The sequence below is a fragment of the Bidens hawaiensis genome, unplaced genomic scaffold, assembly GCF_021521415.1.
Source record: "Bidens hawaiensis isolate Kalapana, Puna unplaced genomic scaffold, B.hawaiensis_p1.1 tig00015384_1, whole genome shotgun sequence".
Classification (NCBI taxonomy): Eukaryota; Viridiplantae; Streptophyta; class Magnoliopsida; order Asterales; family Asteraceae; genus Bidens; species Bidens hawaiensis.
Genome location: NW_027492372.1, coordinates 258,127 through 276,153, shown reverse-complemented (window position 1 = coordinate 276,153; position 18,027 = coordinate 258,127). Strand labels below are relative to the sequence as shown.

Genomic DNA, 18,027 nt, shown 5'->3' with positions numbered 1-18,027 from the left:
CAGTCCAACCCAAACATTCATAAATAATTTCCCAAAATCCAAAAAAACTAATGTATATATATATATATATATATATATAAAACAAAGTCTCATATATAAAAAATAACAATGAAAACATTCATTGCCTTTATTACTCAATAAATGGTGATTATAACCATTTATTTTGAAACTTTCTCCAACTTAGGAGTAAATGTTTAAAATTAAAATGTTTATTGCGTGAATAATTTATTCATAGAAATTTTATTGTCTAACATCCTATGTAGATAACTTAGTTAAAAGACATGTGAAAACATAGTTTGCTTTAATAGTATATATGTAGAAGGTAGATGTTGTTACACAAGTATAACATCATAAGTTGTAGTTATAGATTGCTTTAATAAGTTGTAGTTATAGAAACTATTTTTATTAAAATTATAAACATATAAGTACACAACATAAGAATCCTACAACTATGTATATAACAATATGATGTCACAATTATGATTTTTATTAAAACATTCAATAAAATCTAAACCTCGTGATTTAAACCACCATTTCAATACAAACATTTATAAATAATTTCCCAAAATCCAAAAAAATAATAAAGTCTTAAAATTTAAAAAAAATAACAATGAAAACAATTAATTGCATTTATTACTCAATTAATCAGTAAGTGATTGTAACCATTTATTTTGAAAACTTCTCTATCTTAGAAGTTAATGCACATGTGAAAATATATTTTTGTTTTAATAGTAAATGTAGATCGGTCCCTACTTATACGTTTTATTATTATTTACTTATTAATAGTTCAATCTCAAACTGACATATCGTCGCGTAAAGACAGTACATGATCTAACTACAGTTAGGTCTAGAAACTAACGCTAATAAATTGAGTTCAGATCAATTATAATTAGATATGATTGTGTTTACAGAGTTGCAGAATCAGAATCACAAGTGAATTTCAATTGTTCTATAAGTTAAATTACTGAGAACCACTAGTAGAAAAACAAGCTTTAGATGCAGTGGAAATGAGCTTTAGACGCGGTTTTTAACCGCGTTAAAAAATAGGGCCTCAAAAGCTATACTTACTTTTAGACGCGGTTTTAGAAACCGCGTCAAATGCTTCAAAAACTGCATCAAATGCTCCACTCTAATTTCCAAAGAATCATTTTTAGCCACCCTTTTAAACCGCATCAAATACCTCCTAAACCGCGGCAAATAAACAACTCACCTTTCTAACAAAATATTTTTAGCTATCCGCAAACCGCGTCAAATGAGCATTTATAAATTACTATTATGGCGCCAAATCCAGAATTTAACCTCCCAAATCTATTTAAACCGCTCAATTTTAACAATCAAATTGATCCACCAAAATAACACAATTAACCAAAATGCATTAAATCCAAAATTTACAATATAAACTTCAAAATATAACTAGACCAAAATGCATTAAATCCATAAGTTTACAATAGAGACCGTCAATCTATTACACAAATTATAAATCTAAACTACAAATACTTCTAATCAAGTATACCAAACTTCGTAAGAAAACCCCGGCATCAAGCTCTAAAGTAAGTTGTCGATCTCTGTTTCGGTAATAAACGTCATGTCGTGCACCATCTTAAAAAGAAATAAAATATATTAAGTTAGCGTTTAAGAAAATCAAACAATTATAAAATATAAAAAGAAATACTTACAAGGTTCGAAAATTTATTTTGATTAGTATACACAAAATCAAACATATATTTGAGCACTATGAAACCACATTCCCAATTGGATGGTTGTTGTTGACACTACAATAAATAACAGTTTATTATTTAAAACACATAAATAAATCAAGTAATAAATATAAATCATACCGACACCATTGTCCATGTAAAACTGACTTCCCTAAGAGCAGACCGAATTACTTCTGAAAGAAGATATTTAGATTAATCCTTTTTTCCCGTTATCATTAGAGAATCTAAAATATATACTCGTGCCTTTTTGGGAATAATAACGAATAGAGACCAATAATTCCTACAAATAAAAAGGCTTACAGAATAATTATTTACTAACAAAATAAGAAAAAACTAATTAAAAAAAGCCATATAACATTTTGATAAACAAATATATTTTTATATCTATAAGCTTTAAACTATATGACTTGTATAATACCTCGATATATAAATGCACAATATGTGAGCCACCCAGACCGGAGCCATCAAAAGTCGGTCTTGTGCGCACACTTTGTATCTTCTGGCTCACGTTCACCTCTAGGGTCTTGTCCACCCTTTTCCAACAATCTTTAAAATACCCTCCTTGAACTTGTGTTTTCCCTATAAACTCAACATCAAATATTACATGAATTAATATATACAAATACTTATAAAAAACTTATATTCATATAACGTCAATACCTATACAATATGAAACCGCCTGTGTTCGGCCCCCTTGCTCAGTTCCAAGAGTTTCAATTAATGGATCAGATTGCCCATTACCTTAGTTCCATCACGTTTCATATTATTCTCAACAACAATCTATATATAAAAGTAAGCATATGTAAAATATAAATGTTCAAGCATTCGACAGATTTAATATATAGAAATAAATATATATTTTTACTTACCATTTTCTGACTGTTGCATCCTATTGACCGATGTCATCTTTGTCAGTTTCTGAATCCATATCCCTTCTTGTCGCGACCCACAACTGACAAAGAATGTCTCCCATTTCAACAAGTTATGGACAACTTTTCACTAGTGAAAGACAACTAGTCCTTATTCCATCAATAAAGTGATGAACCTTGCCTGACTTGAATAATTAAACCAACCCGGACGCTTTTATGTCTGGTCCTATGAAATTGGGGTATCTTAAAATAGTAAACCCACTGAAAAAATTCCTCCACTGACAGGACTAGAAACATATGAAAGCAAAGTTTAATTACTTCATATCTATTTAAACAAAATCCAAATTGTATATATATATAGATAAAAGTTGGATGTCGGTGCCATAAAGGTTTATTTTGGAATTAGCTATTTTGGCTTTTATGTAAGTATTTTGATGAGTAAACCAATTCTGTCTTGTGGTCTGATGGTTACTTTAGTAGTTGGTAAGGCTTTGTTATTGTGTTTATATGACAGGAATGCATGTTCGAACCCAACTTCTAACAAGATGTTAGATTTTTGCTATTTTTTCTTTCTTTTGTATGTTGGAGATCAGAATTCAATTTTTAAAAAATCTCGCTTTTTGTTTCTTTTATGTTTCATATTATTTATTACTATTATTATTTTCTTTTAATATGTCCATTTTATGAAACTATTATATGAGTTTATAGCGAACCTATTCAATACCGATCGAATTCGCGTCAACTTGTCGCCACAATGCCCGGTTTTTCTGGTCAAATAAACGTTGTGTTAAATGTTATTTTTGGTATCATAAGCTATACGGGTGGCGTTACTGTAATGAGTATTTACTAATTTATTTTTAGGGTTTATTGTCGATACCATAGTGAACGTAACCAATTCCGATCAAATTCGTGTCGTTTTGATCATAAGTTGTACGCGTGTCAATATTGTATTGAAAGTTTACAGATTTATCCTTTTGATTTAGTGTCGATGTTGTAATGAACTTAAAGATTTAACGAATACCAAACGAATTCGCGTTGCTGCACCGCCGCAACGCGGCCGGTATATACCTAGTTGAATATAAAAGCCAAAAGTGTACCTACACGCTTGATAAAAAAAAGTTATTTATAAATCAACAACAGAGAAATCGTTTCTGAATCGATAAAAAGAAAAACCTCGTCAACAATTTTGAACAAAATTGGAAAACAAATTAATAATCAGAATGAGCAAAGCAAAAATTGGTACTTTTTTGTAACAGAAAATAATACCAGATGGATGTCCTTCAAAATTGCTACAAAATATAGCTCTAAATATGATGATTTGGTAGGGGTTTTGTAGGGCTCAAAACAGATCAAGGAAACTGCTTGAATGATAGGGTTTTGGAATTTGGAGTGATAATGTTCAGTGCCACTTTAATTATTCTTTTTTGAAACTTACCGCTTTGTATTTCACGTAGTATTTATTTTATTTTTAGTGCCTTTCCTTTGTTTTCTAAATACAAGGTAAACATACGATGAATACGTCATCAAACAGGGTATATCTTTTATTAATATTAATATCATATTTAATATAGCATAAAGTTTTCAATTTTTAAAATCATTAAACCTCTATTCATAATTATGAATTTTAAACACGAATATCTCAAGGAAGTTTAAATTAGAAAATACGTTAATAGAAACTCGGGTAATTGAGAGTGAGCATAAGTCGGGTAAGATTTGTGAGACCCTAACCGATGAAACTCAGTTATTTACAATAAGACCGGTTTCGAATCCTGAGAATAACACTAAACGGTCCGGCTTGGGCATTACAGGTCTAACATGTTTGCTCACCCCTACATGTAATACAAGATCCATAAAATGCTTATTTGAATAACAATAAAAAAAAGTTAGATAAAATTATTAAAGTACAAAGCACGTGAAGAGCACTAAGGAACAATGGAGAGAAAACGACTAGTAAAAAAACCAATGTCGTTAGATAACGGTTATGGAAACCGTGTCCTTGAATTTATATAGTTAGATAATGCATGTCAAATACCAAAAACGGGTTCGTGTCTTGTAACATTTTTTTAGAATTCTCAAATAATTATTTTATAAAAAAAAAGAATATGTATATTATTATTAGTGTTGTTATTGCTGCTGCTATTATACCAACAATATAAATATCATGTATAAATGTCACCGAAACGTAATGATTACATCGAAACAGTAGGTAAGCTGTCAGCAAGCTGTGGCACTACCCTTTTTTGAACCCCCCCCCCACCACCACCTAATCGCATGGGGTGGTGTGGTAGCCCAATATCGCCAAAAAAAACCCCAATGTCGCCCACTACACACAGATTTAGGTTGATGGTTATTTTATAGTAGTTAATTCAATTCAGACCCGTTTCGTGTATTCTCATGATTCGAGAATCATTCCTATTGTAAATAACCATTTCTAATCGCTGGCATTCCTATGACTTGGGAATCGACCTTATTGTAAGTAACCAGGTTTGAAAACTTTGATCTATTTACGTGTGAATCGATTGTTTACTGCCCTTTACATTTTTTTCTAACTGTCCACCACCTCTTTATTTCACTTAGTATTTCTATTATCTACTTATTTTATAAAACATATCTTTCTACCAGATGAAGCATCAAATTTTAAGATTTCATTTTTATTGAATTTGGAATGTATAATTCAAAATTTATGTATCTGAAAGCATTAAAAGTCTATCCATAATTTTGAATTTTGAAGACGAAAATATAAGTATACAATTTGTTAAACCCTTTAAATTTTTCTTAGTTCCGTCAATTTTATAGTTTTATTTGTTTATTTGGGTATGATTGATATGGGGTATTGGAATGGACGAGATAATGGAATGGATGAAGGAATGGAATGGACAAAGCAATGGAATGGATCATTACAATTTCATTGTCTTGTTTGTTACTGTATAAAAAACTATGAATGGAATGAATAATTAATTAATGTTAGGTAGGCAAAAAAAAAGAAGGAATAAAATAAAATTAGCGGTAAGCGCTGGTAGATGTAGTGGGTGGTGGTGGTGGGCGATGGTGGCGGTGATAGTTGTGAGAGTGGGAGGCGGTCAGTGATGGTGGTTGGCGGTGGTTAGTGACGGTGGTTGGCGGTTGCAGGTTGTGTGGTGACGGCGGCGGTTAGCGGTGATGGCGGGGCGGTGGTGGGTCGTAGCGATGTTGGTAGTGGTGGGTGGTGGAGGCGGCGTTGGTGGTGGGTGGCGGTGGTGATCGGTGGTGGATGTTTAATAAATTTAGGGTTTTAGTTATTAGACAATGTAAAACCTTAAACAAAGCAATTTAATAAGTTTTATGCATTTTTGAATACAAGGACGGTTGTGTGGGTGTGGGTGTGGGTGTGGGTGTGGGTGTGGGGTGGGGGTGGGGGTGTGGGTGTGGGTGTGGGTGTGGGTGTGGGGCTCGGGTCACCTATTCAACCCGACATCCCAACATGATTGACACCTCAAAACAAAGGTTAAGCCATGCATGAAATTACTTACAATTGTTTCTTCACTTCTTGTTGGGTTTTTCATCTTCTAAGTTTGCACTCTCCCTAATAACGATATGGTTAGTAAATTTAAGGTTTTAATTACTATATAATGTATTTTTTGTTAATTAAAAATGAGAGTTTTAGACGCGGTTTTTGTAAAACCGTGGCTATTATTAATTAAAAAGAAGAGCTTTAGGCGCGGTTCGTATAAAAACCGTGGCTAAAAAAAGGCTCAATATTATTTGACACGGTTATATAGCTTTAGACGCGGTTTTTTTACACAACAGATTTCTCTGAATATTAAGAAACCTTTTTAGACGCGGTTTTGGGGGTAAACCGCGTCAAAAAAGAACTATCAACCGCGTCTAATGCTCTTTTTTGTACTAGTGAAAATATCTAATGTTATTAGTGTACTGTTAAAATGAGTTGTCCGCCAGTTGTTATTAATAGACGTTTTTCTAATAATAAATCACACTCTATGTTCTAATATAGACAACTGAACACCTAATATAAATCCGGAGTAAGGAATGTTCCGCCATGTTCAAACTTTTCTACGTGTGTTGCCATTTACTAGTTAAAAAACAAAGTTTGGTGGAATTTCTCATAGTTAATCATCCCTTAACGGGATTATGCAAAGCAAAGTTAGCGTGACAAGCATACCCACATTGGACATATAGAATGTTTACCTCAATCAGAATCAGATTCTTCCCGTTATCATAGATTCTCTCCTAAATACGAGTATATGTTATATTAACATAAATACGTACACCGCTTTACTAGATTTTCCAATACTTTAAACAAGTACAATGTTAAAAGGATTTTCGAGTTCGAAGTAAATTAAAATCAACTAGATGTTGGTAGTACTATTTAGTTTTCATGTTCACTTGGTAAACCCAAATTGATATGATAACTCATATAATATCTTGTTTTATTATTAAATAATTAAATATATGAAAAGAGAGAGAATTGTAGGGGTTAAAATGAAACTTTTGATGTTTAACCTAGTTTCTTTGCTATATAAAGAGGACGCATCCTCTTGTTATCTTTGTCCATCTCCAAATCATTATATCGCCGCTGTGCCGCAAGTGCCTCTTTAATCTGTTTACTAAGATCAATCGATGAGATATCTGATTCATGTAAGCAACTTTCATCTTTAATCCGTTTTTATATAGTTTTCTTCGAATTTGATAATTGTAATTGTTGTTGTGTTAATTCTGACCATCTTAATTGTTTGTGTTTTGAAGGTTGTTGAGAGTCTGTGAGGATATTGAATATAACATGTTGATTGTTCATAGAACTGACTGCAGATTCAGATCCATAACCAGGTACATTCATTTGTTGTTGTAAAATTAATCAAGTAATTGTTGTTAAACTTATTTTTAAGATGATTTATTGATGAATTCATATTTTAATGAAATGTAGGTTTCTTGATCGCACACTTGGGTCGGGTCTGCATGGATGGGTTGGCAAGCTGCTGGGATGAAGATGGGCCTGCCTCACCTACGCTGGTCATACCGGTAGCGTAGCGTGCAGGTTTCTTGATCACTCGCTTGGGTCGGGTCTTGACGGATGGGTTGGCAAGCTGCTGGGACGACGATGGGCCTGCCTCACCTGCAAGGGTCATGTTTCTTTATCACGCGCTTGGGTCGGGTCTGCATGGATGGGTTGGCAAGATAAAAGACCTAATTGTAGGATAGAACACTAGCTAGGTATTGTAACAGATTGTTAATTGTTAATCAATTTCTTACTGACTTATTAGTTGTTGATTGGTTGTATCTCATCTCAGAAATTAAATATGTAGTTTGGTTTTATGATGTTTTTACACAAAGCAATGAATTGTTTTTTGTTTGGATCTGATAAGTCTATTATAACTCAACTTCTATATTTTTTTTATTTTTCTTTGGACAGCAATTTCTAAAATTTTATTTCATTTGAGTATAAGATTTAAGTAAAGCTTAGTTTTGTTGATTCATGTAACATAAAGCTCACCTTTTGAAAAAGAAAAATGTAACATAAAGCTTGAAATTCAAATGGACACTTGTCAAAGCATTTTTTTCTGGTAGTACTTAACAAATATCCATCATTCATTCAAAAATTATAAAAAGTGCATTGCTTATGTGTTTGTATCTTTTACGATTTGCTTTAGGCCTCTAAAAGTGTTGGGCCGGTATGGGCAAGCTGCTGACGACGATGGGTTGGCAAGCTGCTGGGACAGAAATGTTTTGGGCATGTTCACACACCTAAAGTTTGTAGAACCTTTACAGAAGGACAGAAATGTGAAATGAAAATTTAATTGAATATGCCTTACATACTGTAACGTTTAGAGAAATTAATTAACATCTCAAAGTGTTCAATTTAGAATACGATTATGTATGCTTATTTATAGCTTGAAATTATATAGCAATAATGTCATATGCGGTTTTTTCTTATATTTAGAGATTTATAAATTTTTTAACAAGTTTTGATTTTCATATTATGTAATATGCAATTTATTATACCGTATAATATATATTTAAATTTGTTGAACATTGTTTTTTTATTTGACATTATGTTATATATGCATATTTATAGTGTGAAATTATATAATAATGTCATATGCGGTTTTTTCTAATATGTAAAGTTGGTTTTTTCGCATCGCTCTCCTATTCAATATTTTGTCATTTTCTTCATCTCTTTGCTATTAAATAAGAGTGATTAATTTTATTTAAATAATATGACTACGCAATAAGCATATTCTCTAACTTTTTTTATAAAACTTTTCTGAAAAATATATAATACGTTAGTCAAACTAAATATATTTTCAAAACCATTTACAATGAGGGCGGACGTGGAGGATACAATGGCGGTGGACGTGGAGGGTACAACGAGGGCCGACGTGGAGGATACAAAGACGGTGGATGTGGAGGATACAACCAGCGGGGAAGGGTGGACATATGCATCGATGCGGCCGGACTCAGTATGTGTAAAATATCTCATAAGCGAGAGGGGGCCGGACTCAAAATTTCGGCGTAGATTTACACTATGTATAAAAAATGCACTACTGAACAAAAAAACGGAAGGGGTCGGGCCGCTCTAGGACCCAACAAAGCTACTGCAATGGATACTACGGTGGTGGTGGACGTGGATGGTACAAGGAGGGCGGACGCAGTGGCGGAGCCACATAGACGTTACCGGGTTCGGCCGAACCCAGTCCATTTTCGGTTTTATATATAACTTATAGGTACGATTTAACGAGCGAACCCATTCTTTTTCGGCGAACGAACCCAGTGTCACGAAATCTCCAAAAACATTTCATCGTTCGCAAGTGAAAATAAACAAAAACTTGAATTTCAAAGATAGACAACGATGTCATTTTCTTCAGCTAGTCTATCGTTATTTTTGTGACATTTTGAGTATATGTCATTTAATTTTAGGGCACCAATGGAAAAGAAGATGATTTAAGGAGCCTTGTCATTTCTGCGTGCTCACAAAAAAGATGTCCAGACAAATATTGTTTTTGTTATAATAATATGTGTAGCGTCATATTTGTTTAATGGTCATCATCATTCTTCCACATTTATTTTTATTTTTTTGAACGAATTAAATATTAGTAAAAAAACTCATTTATCTAGCAAGAAGCTTGAAATGGGGGAACATACAGCATCAAACTTCAATTTATTTTAGAATGTAAACTTACACAAACTCGACTAATCAAGTTTCTCGTCGCCCCTTTTTTATCCATGAGGATGTACTTCTTTTGATCTCCTCTATCATCGTTTTAAAAAAGTACTCGAACTAATCAGATGGGTAGTGATTATATAAATACTGCTTGCATTTTCTATATTGAAATTAGTTGTTTCTTATAGTCACGACCGTAGATGTTATGATTCTTTTTAAATACATGAAAACGCGTATGGAGAAATTATAATACATAAGCCGTTTTATTTAATATAACTTTATATTTTATTTTAATGTTGATGATATACCTTTGTTATGGTTGTGATATTTTGTTTTATTAATTTGGCTGAATGATGAACCTGACCCGACCCATCCGAACCCGAAAACTTTGACGCCTGAAAAAATCGAACACCAAAAAAATTCGAACTCATAAGAAAAAAATCCTGGCTCCGCCACTGGGCGGGCGTGGAGGAAATAACAGTGGTGGAGATGGAGGGCATGGCAAAGGTGGTGGTGGTGGACGTGGAGGGTACAACGAGGGTGGACGTGGAGGACACAATGGCAGCAGACGTGGAGGACACAAGGGTGATGGTGGTGGAGGATACGGAAACAAAGAAACTCAAAACTGATGATGTAGTAGTGAAGAACATGATGAACATGTGTAATTAATATATGAGTCATTAGAAGATGTTTCATCATGCTATCATGTAATTTGAAATGAAGGAACTAGGAGATGCAAAGAAAATACTAGGAATGGAGATCAAAAGAGATAGGAGAATAATGTCCTAAAGTTGTCACGAGCATCTTATTTAAAGAAGATACTTGCAACGTTTTCAATTAATCAAAGCAAGGCGGTGACTACTCCTATGGGTGCACATTTTAAATTGTCAAAGGGTGATTCTCCTAACACAGATGAATTAAGAAAGGGTAAAAATGGAAAAACCGCCATGCAAATGTAGTAGGAAGTTTGGCGTACCTTATGGTTTGTACCAGGCCTGATCTTGGTTATTCTGTGAGTTTGGTCAATAGGTTCTTGTCATGTCCTGGTTTAATACATTGGGAAGCAGTCAAATGGATAATGAGGTATTTGAATGGAAGTCGATGTTGGTTTTTGGGAATAATCCAAGATCGGAAGCAATGATAAAAAGGTTATGTAGATGCTGATTTTGCTAAAGATTTTGATAGGGGCATATATGTGACTAGTTATGCTTTCTTGGTTTATGGTAATTTGGTAAGTTGGAAGTCCAACTTACAACACATAGTTGCTTTATCTACTAGTGAATCATAGTATATTACTCTAACTGAGGCAATTAAGAAAGCATTTTGGCTAAAAGGCTTTGTTGCAGAATTGAAGCTCAAAGTGGACAAGACTATAGTGTTTTGTGATAGCCAAGGAGCTTTGCAATTGTCTACAAATCTTGTGTTTCGTGAAAGAACCAAACACATTAGTGTTAGGTTGCATTTTATTAGATAAGTCATTAGCTCTAAAGAGGTAGAAGTGAAAAAGGTGGATTCTGATAAAAATGCTATTGATATGCTAACTAAAGTGGTTCCTGGATCTAAGTTTGATCTTTTTTCTTGGAGCTGTGTTACAGGTTGTGTGATTAATAGTTTTGTGTGTCCAAGCCATAAAGGGGGAGATTGTTGATGTTACGAGCTTGGTTAGACAAAGTCAACAGGTGATTAATAAGTTCAAGAAATGACATTTGATAATAGTTCATTAGCCTGTTACAGAAGTTATGGCTAAAGTTGAACATCTCATACAATCTGAAGGACTAAATATGTACAAAGTAACTAAAGTTTTTAATGGCTTGTTTGTGTTTGTTTAAAGGAGAGATTAGGGCTAGTAACCGGTTAATACTACTACACCAATTATTATATGTTAATATATTATCATCAATATGACAAATCAATTGGTTTGTGCTGTTCTTCTTTTTTTTTTTTTTTTTTTTTTTTTTGGTGTAGGATTGCCCGATCGTTTGCCGACATGAATTTGTTAATAATACTGCACCTTTTATTATATGTTAATATATTATCATCAATATGACCAATCAACTTTGGCTGTATGTACATATGTCAAAATCATCTCACGGGTTGGTACATAAAATTAGTTAACTAGTAAATATCATTTTGACTTATATCTCCGCATTAAATACTGTTCATACTCCTTTACATAATACCAAATTAATATATTTAACTTTAGCTGGGTGACAGAATTATTTTATATTTAATAACATTATCCTTGCTTCTACTTGTGTACAATTACATAATTTTCTTTTTTTAAATTTTCATTGTTTTGAAAGTTTATATACTTGTTTATTAACATTTTATTTACATAGCAGATTTTATAAATATTGTATTGCATTTTTAAGGTGTACAAAAAATATATATGTCTAGGTTTGATGTAGTTCACTATAAATCACATGTTTCTCAACGACTGACAAATGTGTCGGTAGTTTTCAAATACGTGAAGGTTATGAAACCAAAGGGGCTTGGACTATGTGTTAGGATAATCGATTGTTATATAATAGGTACAACACACCCATTACTATTACACACAAGACGATAGTGGACTAAAAAAGAAAGCGGACACCAATTACTTCATTCCAACTTCATTAGATTTCCTCAGTTTTTCACCCAAAGAAAGTTATTTCTTTTATTGATCATGTAGACTGTGTGTTAATAATTTTTAGATTCACAACTAACTGTAAAGGTATTAATACACATAATTCTAGTTGTTGATAATTTTTAAGTCATCAATACACATAATTCTGGACTTGTTTTGATAAGCACATTTATACATAGTTAATTATTTTTAATTAGCTTAATTGCTTTATAATAGCTTATTTGTATCTTTTTGAGCATGTGTGAGGTACATGATTGGTGTAATGTTGGATTATAGTTTATTAGTTTATTCGAGCTTACTTACTCAAGAATAGATGATCCTTACTAGAATATATAACGGTCCACTTAGAAAATATGTGCAAGACTGCCTTAATGGATAGCATTCCCATTCATCTAGGCCTTCCTGTTATGGGGTAATCTTATAAATGTGCTTTGACCTTGTTAATTTTTGCCATTGTGTAGAATCTATGACATAGATATGTAGAATTTTACTTCCTGCTGCAATAAGTTTGGTATCAATGTGTTAAGTGAAGCCTCGATTTCGTTGTCAGATAAGTTATTATTTCATGTCACACCATCTTTGCTAAATTTCATTAAGCTCATATATATGTCACAGCAGGTAATTGTGTTAGATAAATCTATACATGTGTGACATTAGTTCATGTTACCCCCTAACACCACCCACACCCACACCCACACCCACACCCACACATATATAAATGGGTGGCATCACGTACAATAAGTTTTGTGTAAAGTGTCGTAAGTAAAGGAAAAAAGGATACAGTGAAATTTTGGTAAGTAAGATATACACTATTTAGCAAATAATAAATGTTTTATAACAAAATTTAACTAGAGTAATTATTAATATGTTTTACTCTACAACTAAAATAGTGTAATAATGTTACACTAATGAAAAATTGAAGTAATGCAGGTAATAGTTATTGTCTGCTTTAATTGATTTAGTGTAAGTAAAATTACTCTATTTTAGTTGTTGTCTACTATTGGTAATAATACTTCAATTACGTTGTAAACGAATTATTTGTTGAATAGTATAATTTGTTAGGATTAAACACATACATAAACTGAATACAAACACGAAAGTAATAAATGAACACGGGGATTTAACGTGGTTCTGTCTAAATTGACCTACGTCTACGGGTAACAACTAGGTATTCTTTATTGAGTGACAATGATTACAAGTGCAAAACATCAAATATATAGAGATACAATTAGGGTTTGTATCTTGTTAAACAAGAAATCTAAACCAAACCGGGTCGGGTTCGGTCTAGCCACCCTACACATGTCTGCCATTTGGACTTCAAATAATAAATCGCGCCACACAAGGCTTACGAACCCAACAATCTCTCACTTGGAGGCCCCCGAGCACTCTCGTCTGGCCTTTTACTTCTGTAATCTAAACATTAAACATCTTTTAGTTGTGATCGTCTTCTCATCAATTAACCTGAAGGCCCGTTGAAGCTCCCAGAAGCTCCAACAAGTCAGTCACGGCTAAAACTGCCGCTGACCCATTCTCTGTCCCTACCGGCTCCTATTGTAATGAACTACCGGATCCTGAGATATCCTAATAACTAACACTCTCCATATTGAGAAAGTAATCCACTGTTGAGACTTTTACAGGTGGAATACTAGTTTTTTTAATCCGCTGTCGACCTGGATTATGACTGAAACACGACCTGTGCTCCCACTGTCATGATGTCCTCCGACTGATTTAACATTTCAAGCTCGTTCATCATGAATCTTCACTGTGAGGCCTCGTTACCGGTATCCCTACTTTGGTGTTGGATTTACTCATAAACACAGTTCTAAATATCAGAGTTAATTAAAACTTTACGCGGAATATAACTTCAACCATAACATATTACAAAATTGTCAAATCTTGTCTTAACAACATTCAAATTTATTTAAACATAAAACATAGTCTTTGAAAACATCATAACATTTTCTTGAGATGCCAGTATCATCGATTCTATGCCATGTGTATTCAATCACGCGAGCTGCCTCAACCTATTTGCCTGCGTGCATACTAAAAGTCAGTTACGCTGAGTGAGTTCTAGTTAATCAGATAACTTACTTTACAACACATACACGTGCCCGTAGGTACGCATTACACACTTAACCTGTCCATCAATCTTTCATACACATACATATCTAACCTTACGTTATAAAGAGCATTCGCCCTACATACCTCGGATATTATTAGGGTCTGGTACCCTCCATCCTCGGATATTATTAGGGTCCGGTGCCCTCCATCCTCGGATATTATTAGGGTCCGGTATCCTTCATCCTCGGATATTATTAGGGTCTGGTACCCTTTCTTCCATACCTTTTTAACATACTTTTCTATATACATAATCGTAAGTTTCATACATACATCATTCATTCTTCATCTTACAACATACATATAACATCAACCATTTCCTGGCAATACATGCAATTCCGAAGATTGTTCATGTATCGACAAGAAACCATTCATACATTTCACATAATACATATATGGCATACACTTATCACTTAGGATAAGTGTATTAACTAATCACATCGAGTATACACACAGTCCCGAAAACATAACAAGGAATGGGGCTAGAAACTCACCTGAAGTCGGTTACATTCACCGTTAATTGTTATTCCTTTCTTCAATTGGGCACGGCTAACTGTATAATAATTACATGCATCAATTACTATCACTACTCATCTCGCGTTTCTAGTCTAATTATAACCCTCAACGAACGGGGTCCGGGGGCAGCGACCCTGGCAGCGGGGTCTAGGGGCGGCAGCCCCTAGCAGGGTCCAAGGGGCAGAGCCCCTGGCTGGGGTCGAGCCATTTTATTTCCATTAACTGTCTTAACACATTTTCCATTAGAATTTTGAATCATTATTAATTTACTAACTTAAAAAGTTCAAGGGCTCAATTGTAATTAATTCATTCTTTTCTAAGTCCAGGGACTGTTCTTGTCATTCCGCTAAACTTCTAATTCGTTACTGGTTCATAACGAATTAACTTATCTTAGCGAACTAGTTCATATAACGAATTGGAACCTTTAGCGAACTGGACTCCTTAACGAATCAGTTCCATAACGAATCAGCCCATATAACGAATCAGTCCATCTAATTCGTTATCTCTCTTAACGAACTGGTCATAACGAATCAAGGGTAATTCGTTAACCTTTTCCCCTAACGAATCAGAGACGAACCAGAGCTAGTTCGTTGTGCTCCCTTATGCGAATCAACTAACAAATCACCTTCCAATTCGTTAAGTTTCCATAGCGAACTAGGGTTAGGTCATAATGTCAGGGAACATTCCCTGACATATTCATTATCCTCGTACACTTTTCCGGCGCCGTCATTGCCGGAAAGCCGTCGGAAAAACGCGAACTCACCGGAAGGGTGATCCCTAAGCTCATCATAGGTTCGGTTTGTACCCGATTCCACCCGGATCTCGTGATTTAAACGGTTAAACGGTGTCGGCTCGTCGTTTCGCAACTATATCTAACTGTTTAGCTCATACAATATTAAACTATCATTACCTCAGGTCGGTGCTCGGTTTCCTTCTTGATTTCGGCTAGGGATAAGGAAGAACTAGAGAGAAATCTTAAGTGTGTGTTTTGGTGGTGTATGGAATATGTGTAAAAATGAATGATTAAATGGGTATTAATGGTTTATATAATTATGGATCATGGGCTTAAGCCCATGGTCTTTTCCTTCTTTCTTTCACAACCCAAGTCCATAACCCATATCCATTTACCCAACACTAGCCCAACTCATATTCTATTTATCTAAACCGATAATGACCCACTATAAAATAGACGAAATTTATTTTATTATGATAACCAAAAGTAGGATGTTACATTCACTTTGGCTCTGGGTTTGTTTCTTGCAAAACGAACCTTCTTCTGACCACGAGATTTTGTGAATCGGACTTTGTATTTCATCGAAACTGGATCAACACCTTCCGGTGATGTTCGACCATATATAACAACCCCCTTTTCTTGCCACGAGAAACCACGAGATTCCCTTTAACTACTCTCCATTTCCCATTCCCAAATTTAACATCGTAACCTTGATAATCCAACTGTTCAACTGATATCAAATGTTTCTTCAATCTTGTAATAACCCTCACGTCTTTCAAAGTCCAAGAAGTATCGGCTGAAATTATCAAATCAATATCTTCCATACCCGTAAACTCTAAAATATCATCGTTCGCTAGTCGAACCGTTCCAAAATCCCCAAACTTTTAGATTCTTCATTGTTTCACTACAGTGAGTGGCATGAAACGATGCACCTGAATCCATCACCCAAACATCAACGTTACTCTCAAAACTGCAAACCAAAGCCTCATCACTAGTGACCCCGTCATCTGTGTCGTCTTCTAGTAACGTTCACATCTTTCTTATCATTCAGACACTAATTCCTGAAGTGTCCTCTTTACAACCCCAACATTCTATATCTTTACGAGTCTTAGACTGACTTCCCTTCCTGCTCCCACTGCCTCGTTGTTTTCCCCTACCTCTACCTTCTATGACTAATATATTACTTGATGGTGCACCTGAACTTCTGCGTCTGGAAATTTCTCCAAGAATCAGGTCCCGAATCCCAGCAAAGGTAATTTTTGTAGACGAACTACAAATCGCAGTCACTGTTTGCAATCAGCTGTCGGGTAAAAAGGATCATAACAATAGACCCTGAATTTCATTATCAAACTTAATGTTGACCGACAGCAAGCGGGACATGATCGAATTAAGAATACTAATATACGTTGTAATTGACCCATTCTCTTTCATTCTGGTTGTCACTAGCTCTCGGATAAGATAAACCTTATTCGTTATCGAAGGCTTCTCATACATGTTGGATAGTGCCTCCATCGATCATACCACGTGATGTGGTTTCTTTCATGATGTTAAACGCCACATCTTCCGACAACGAAAATGTAATACAAGCCCTAGCTTTCATGTCTGACTTCTTCCATTCTTCATCTGACATCTTTTTTGGTTTTTCATTCTCAAGCACTACATCCATGTCTTTCTGACGAAGTAGCGCCTCAATCTGCATCTTCCACTAACCAAACTTTTGTTCGTCAAACTTCTGTATCAAAACCTTTCCGTCTTCGGCCATGACAATGAATAAAACGAAAACCTGGATAAAAACAGAGATAGGCACAACAATGGCATGGCATGAACTTAACGACTGCCTACTGAACTCCGTTAAAACAATCAGCCTATATAAAACGCAACGGAATTACGAACTGATAATCAGAAACTGAAACCTTAAATACTAATCGATAAAATCTGACAAGCGTGGTTGGCAATGGTTCACTATTTCTTTAACGAATCTTCTGATAAATGATGGTTCTTTTAAAAAATAGGATCTTGATTCAACCGTTCTTGACACGTACTTTATTTAAATGGATCTATGATCAAAATTTGGTGAAAGAACTCCCCCTTTGTAAAATCATCAAACAAATAATAAAAAAAATTATTTTTGATGCATGACTAGACTTCTTTTCCTTTTCCTTGTGTGAACTCCAAGAGAAATAATAATAATAATAATAATAATAATAATAATAATAATAATTATATATCTACTTTCTGTCTCTCCGGTAAAAAAACAAATACCAGCAAGAAAAGGAAAATTTCCATTCGTT

The 18,027-nt window shown here is 34.3% G+C and overlaps 1 long non-coding RNA gene across 1 annotated transcript in view; it reads left to right on the top strand.

The window, feature by feature from the left end:
• Window positions 1–10,261, top strand: part of LOC143549052 (uncharacterized) — a 39,853-nt gene extending 29,592 nt beyond the window's left edge. Inside the window, exon 3 of the long non-coding RNA XR_013138068.1 lies at window positions 10,215–10,261. This is a non-coding gene — a long non-coding RNA (uncharacterized LOC143549052). The remainder of the gene's footprint in view (window positions 1–10,214) is intronic.
• The last annotated feature ends 7,766 nt before the right edge of the window (window positions 10,262–18,027 follow it).